A 6,877-nucleotide genomic window follows, 5' to 3' on the forward strand; every position below is an offset into this window, starting at 1 on the left:
GACAATAGACAATAGACAATAGGTGCAGGAGTAGGCCATTCAGCCCTTCGAGCCTGCACCACCATTCAATATAATCATGGCTGAAACTGACAGCTGAAACTGACAACCGGAAGCGGCAGGGACAGACCACTATAAACACCGGAGGAAACATCAAAGAAGCGCTTCGCAGGAGGCTCCCAAGCACTGATGATGTCGCCTAGCCAGGGGATGAAACGTTTGCAACAAAAACTTCCCAGCTCGGCGAACAGAACCACAACAACGAGCATCCGAGCTACAAATCTTCGCACAAATCTGTGATAAATATATAGAAAGCAGAAAATGCATGTAAAGCAGCCAATATATAAGCAGTAAATGTATACAGTAGTAAGTATTGATTGACAACAAGTCTCATGCCCTTCTGCCCATTGAGGAGCCTGCTGTATGATGGCCGGACTGGATGACTCGGAGTTCCTGTCACCGTTCATGCTCCGGATCCACGATGAAGTCAGACAGCAAGTAACACATGCATTAAGTTGGCAGCAAGTCTCACTGTCTTTGTATAGCCACAAATCCCAACCTGAGTGAAGTCCATTGAAACAGGCGAAGTCCCTGATATTTGTACAATACCTCAACTAAAATTACTTGCTGTATCACAATGTCATGGTACTTTCAGTACTTTTCTAGACATTCCGTTACACAGAAAAACATCTCCAAATGGCTACATGTGACGTTCCAAGTGGACAATTCTCACAGCAAGTTTAATATCATGTGATCCCCTCTCAGTCAAAACAGCCTGTTTTCCATGTACTTTTCCACTTAATTTCAATTGCTTGTTGTCATGTCCATTTAACCTTAAATGATCTGGTTTGAAGATATCATTTTATGCTACTGCTGCAGAAGCCAGTGTAGATCAGAGAGCATAGCCGAGGAGAGTGAATGGGTCAAAATAAAAGCCAGAAGAAAACTGCAAGTGTCACCAATGTTCAGCAAACCAGGTGAATGTCTGTGGAGAGGGAAGCAGAGTTAATGCTTCAAGTCAATGACTTCCAACCAGAACTGGAAAAGCTTAGAGAAGTAACAGCTTCCACACACAGACAGAGCAAGGGAAATGGAGGTGCAATAGGAGGGAAGAGGAAAGAATGACAGGGAAGGTCTGAAATGGCAGGAGAGATGACAGAAGGAGCATTGGTGCAAAGTAAGAGGAATTGGTAATGGGGCAATATGAATAATAAAAGATGAGTCCAGACCAGGTGAAAAGGAATTGCCAACAAGTGCTGACTGAAATTGTGGTTTATGAGGAGGTTCAAAATAGAAATTTCTGAAAAGCTCAGCAGGTCTGGCAGCATCTACAGAGAGAACTCAGAGTTAACGTTTTAGGTTCAGTGACCCTTCCTCAGAACTCAAGCAGATATGAGCAGACTCTTGGTTCATGAGAGTTTGGAGGGTGTGTCAAGTGGGGGTGGGGTGCGAATTCTCCCCTAACTTTAAAATGTTGCCCTCAAAGTATTTAAAATCTCTGCACTGATTGGCTGACAATATAGTAGCGGCTAGATAGCTGTTATAACAAGATCGGGCAAAGGCAAGTCAACTTGTGTAGCAGGGCATGGTCTTAGACCACATGTCTTCTGTAGTGTTTACATTGAGCTTAATAGGAGAGTTTCTCCATCTTTGTTTATCATCAGGGCACAACCAAAACTGACAGCATAACTGCACTTCAGTACGTACTTCCAGGACAGTGAATGCAATTTGGTAATTCAGAATTCAAGAGTGGGCAATATTATATCTCTTGGTTGCCATCTCTGGTTGGACATAATCCTGAAACCTTCATCACATTGGCCTTTCATCAACAGCCAATCCTCTCGGTCAAATTGTCCCTTTTCCACAAATCTCTGACATTTACAAAAGAAATGAAATTGTTAAAAGTAAATTGTTTCCTTTCACTATTCCAATTTTTAAAATATATTTCTGTATGTTGTTCACTACAGAGCCCAGGAGATAAATCTTTAATTCCTGGAAATGCCAGGGCAATCCTAAAGGGTTGGCAGCCTGATATGTAACAGTCAGACTCATTTTTGGATAATTAGAGGCATTGTAACCCTCTCGATATTAAATTCAGTCCCAGCACCGTTTCATTGTTCTGACTCATAGCTCTGGCTGCGAAGCCAGGAGAATAAGAGACAGGAGCTGAAAATAAATCCCAACATTTAACCCGGTGAAAGATAAAAAAAGGAGGCCTATAATTTAATGGTAACACTGAAGTAGGAGGTATGTTTTCATTTTCAGACTAATTTTGAGAAAGCACATTCCACTTCAACTCTAGTGCATCAAAATAATCTGCACAATTGGCACATCGCAAAAGTGTTCATTAAAAAAAAATGCCCCTTCCTGTTTACTGTCACTTAATTAAATGATGGCGTAGTTAACTGGCAAGAAGTTTTGGAGAGAAACATTGGATCAGAGATTTGCTGCAGTTGTTTGGCATCTCTCGGTATGCCCTGTCTGTTCGATTTTGTCTTCAGTTTAAAATGTTGGTGCCCGAAATTGGTGACTGTGCAAACTGATAACAGGGTGAATGAGACATGAGTGAATAATGGGAGCAATAATGAGAATGGTGCCTCATAAGCTATAGGACTAAGTAAAGTTGGTCTGTATTTGTTAGAATGTAGTGCAATGTGAAGTGTTCTCATTGAAATTGAAATGCTGTTAAGAAGGTTTTTTTTCAGAAACATCCTCCCAGATTATGGGATGATATTTCTTCTGACTGTGTGACCTAGAACTAAATGTCACAGTTTCAGGATAAGGCCATTGGAGGCTGAAAGAAGGTGACATTTCTTCACCGAGTGGTCATGAAGCTTTGGAATTCTTTACCACAGAAGCAGCCAATGTTCAGCCATTGAGTATTTTCAAGATAGAGACCGACGGATTGTTGGATATGAAGCAATTTGGGGATCGAGGCTGGGACTGTAACTGAGATAGCATATGCAGGTAAACTCAAACCCTTGTAGAGTGCAGATAGAGCACTTGACAAGGATCGTGGAGGAGCAGATGATGGGACTGCTGAAGATGTGGATCCACTGCTTGGACCCATCTGGGAAATGATCCCATTTTCCACAACATCCTGTTGTACTGTGGACATTCAGAGCAGACAAAGAAGCTGTGTGCTGGATGCTGAGGACCTGAGGGCGTGGGAGCAGTCATGTGAAGAGGAGGATCAAGGTAATGAGGAAGAAAAAGCTCTCCTTACATGTCAGGGAGCTCAGCTGCAGTGGGTGCTGGAAGCCAGGCAGGACCTGATTAAACCTCCCCTCCCCGGACAGCTGTTGGTCATCATACTAGAATTTGGTTTGCATCCTGAGGGTGATGTTGCATTTGTGACTGTAAATAAAAGCTCATGTCTGGAATTGTTCATTGGCCATTGAGGACAGAGTGATGGTAATTTAGAGAGGAGTGTTTGGAATGGATGCAACTGAGGACAGGTAAGCTGTGAAGTGTGGTGATTACACAGCGATGAGAGTGAGAGAATGGCTGACACTCCCTCGCACATACAACTCTATTCTCTCACTCTGGGGTCGTGTGTAACCACCACACCTCAAAATTTGCCTGTCCTCAGCTACATCCTGTCTAAACACTGCTCGTTAAATTACCTCAGTGCCCACTGGAGATCTACATCTTTTCACTGAACAGCTGGACAACATCACAGACAGTCCAGCAATTGGACAATTCCAGACCTGAGTGTTGTGGCTTTGTGGCTGCTGTGCTACTGTGCTGCTGCTGAGAGGTAATGTCAAATTGTCAATGCTTGACTGGGTGCACAACAACATTTTAAAGATGGCACAAGCGACAGTTGGTTGCCCAGTGAGTGGCGTATTGTACGAGATATGTGAGTGGGGGAAGTATGCATGGTGAGATGGGGATAGAAATGGATGAGAGGAAGACCAGAGGGGTGAGGTAGGCAGCTAATGAGATGAGTTTGGTAAGACACATTGAGAAATCTCAAGGCAGAGAACCCTCCAAAAAACATGACACAACTGGCAGTTGGCCAAAAGGAGGCAAAGTTCAGCCAATAGGCTCCAGAGCTGTTGGTATATTTACAGTTGTACAGTTTATAGATGTATACTTATTGTGTGGTGTGTGCATTGAAGTCATGATGCTTGTATGTCAGATTTTTGATGTCCTGAGGAAAGCAAGACGATAAATTTTGGTCAGTTCTGAACATTGCTTATCACAAGCAGCTTCTGCTTTTAAATGTGAGCTTCTTTTAAGTTGAATGTGATCTTGTTTTACAACCTGTACTGTAGAAGATTGGTTACAATCTTATAAAATAGTCAAGTGGCCTAGAAGGGCTGAATAACCTTTTCCTGGCCCTATTTCTCATCTCTTTTCAGCAGCTTCAAGGGAGACAGTGCCCGGTGGAATTGTCACTAGACTAATGTTGTGATGCTCAAAAGGGTTCAGAGAAGATTTCCAAGGATGTTGCCAGGGCTGGTGGGTTTGATCTATAGGAAGAGGCTTAATTAGGTTGTGGCTGTTTTCCCTGGAGCGTCGGAGACTGAGGGGTGGCCATATAGAAGTTTATAAAATCATGAGGGGCATGGATAGGGTAAATAGACAATGTCTTTTCCCTGGGGTGGGAAGCCCAGATCTAGAGGACATAGGTTGAAGGTGAGAGGGCAAAATTTAAGAAGGGGCCTAAGGGGAGGATAGAGCATGTATGGAATGAGCTGCCAGAGGAAGTGGTGGAGGCTGGTACAATTACAGCATTTCAAAGTCACCTGGATGGGTATATGAATAGGAAGGGTTTAGAGGGCTATAGGCCAAGTGCTGGCAAATGGGACTTGATTAATTTAAGATATCTGGTTAGCATGGACGAGTTGGACCGAAGGGTCTGTTTCTGTGCTGTACATCTCTATGACTCTAATAATCCTGAACACCAGGCTTATGCTGTCTGGACAAATGTCCAAATCCCACCATGGCAGGTGGTGAAATCTGAATTCAATACCTTCAGTAAAGATCTAGATCGAGAAGCTTTCTTAATGCATATTACCACTGTTGAATCTTGTACAACTTCATCGGGTCCATTAATGTCGTGTACAGAAGGAAGTTTGCCATTCTTATCTGATCTGGTTGACTCTTAACTGCCTGCTGGGCACTAAAGGTTGGACTGACCATTATGGCCCAGAGAGCTTATCAGCTCGAGGGCAATTAGGGATGGGCAACCGATGCAGGACCTACCAGTGATGTCACATCCCATGAAAGAATACAAGGGAAAAAAAGTTCTGACCCACAGCAGTTTTGCAACAATAAACACTGCAGCTGTACCTCAGAGAACATTCCACCTAAATGTGTCAGGATTTCTCCTGATATTCAGATGATTCTGGTGGTTGCAGTTTATAGATAATATTTAAAAAGATTTTACTATGTTTCCTTGACAGCCCAGTGACCAGGATGGTACTGCACTAGACCTATCGAAAATATGGGCTGATCAATCACTTGTTCCGTGACAGCTTATTTCAAATGAGGCACCTTCAGGGTTCTATAACTGACTATGGTAACCTTGAGTTGGGGTTAGAATACTTTAGTATTGAGAAACTGGGATGCTATGAGCCAATATGATAAGACTTGTAGTTTTGCAATATTAATAACTGATGTGTTAATGTGCTCCTATCAAATCCCTTTGGGTATTGTGTTAACAAAGGTATTAGCAGAATCTATTGTTGTCACACTACGATCAATCCATTAATCTCACCACCGAAAGGGCAGAGTTTTCAGCACAAATCTGCATGTTGAGGATCTGTGCTTTTTTTCTAAATGAAAGCAGTGCATTCAGTTTAGTTTTAAATATTCACTTATCAAATATTCAACTGGTGCAGATAGACTTAGTTGATGACATCAGCAAGAGGAACATTAGTTCAGATTGATAGCAAGTTCCCAATCCTTCAGGGTTTTAGCAGCAACATCTATAATGGAGTGTACACTTGTAATAAGTCCAAGCACAGAAACCCCAAATATCAAGAAATGAAAATAGTTGCATTTTAAATGCTGTACATTTGAGTACTTGCAAAGCTGTGGATAGCTCCAGTAGTATGACTGAGCTTTCACCTTCTATCCATGAATAGCATCTTCTGAACAACATATTAAGTTTCAAGGTTATCCATGAACCTGTGGGACCAGTTAGCTAGAGGGGCTATTGTGTGGGTCATAAGAATGCCATCAGTGTGAATTTGATCGCTGTTCCGACTGAGGTGGATTTGGGACCTGCCTGCATATCTTGTCCCTGGGTGTAGAAGGCAACAGCAAAACTCTGCTGAATAAAATCTGACATGGGAAATACCTCATGGTGAAGCACTGAATAGAATTTAGAATGGATGGGGTTCTGGAATTTACAATAGAATTAGGTTTTTATTAGATCTTATGGTCACGTGTACTCAAGTACAGGAGTAAAGTGAAATGTTTACAATGTCATTATTCCCAGCACCACCTTAGGTACCTAGATATGAAATCTTAGTTAAAAAGATAAAAATAAAGGAAAAAGTTAAAAGTTCAACATTACAGTTTGTGTCGGTATAGGTTGTAAATAAGAAATCAAAGTTACATGTTCCAAATTACTTAGCTTCTTAGGTCATGGGCCCTCAGTTGCTCCACACTGGGCTTTCCCCACGAGGACTCAATTGTTCTTCGTTCCCCAACCCCGTCCCCCCAAACTGTGTGTTTGATCTCTCGACCACCGCACCTCAGCACTGTCACCTCATCGCCGACTGTCATCTGGACTCACCCACCACCTCGCCACAGACAGCCACAGTCCCGCCCTGGTGCTGCTCCGCTCCTGCCCCCCAGTCGCTCCACTCACCCCCCAGTCACTCCACTCACCCCCCAGTCGCTCCACTCACCCCCCAGTCAC

This window comes from Chiloscyllium plagiosum, chromosome 20 (genome assembly GCF_004010195.1).
Source record: "Chiloscyllium plagiosum isolate BGI_BamShark_2017 chromosome 20, ASM401019v2, whole genome shotgun sequence".
Lineage (NCBI taxonomy): Eukaryota > Metazoa > Chordata > Chondrichthyes > Orectolobiformes > Hemiscylliidae > Chiloscyllium > Chiloscyllium plagiosum.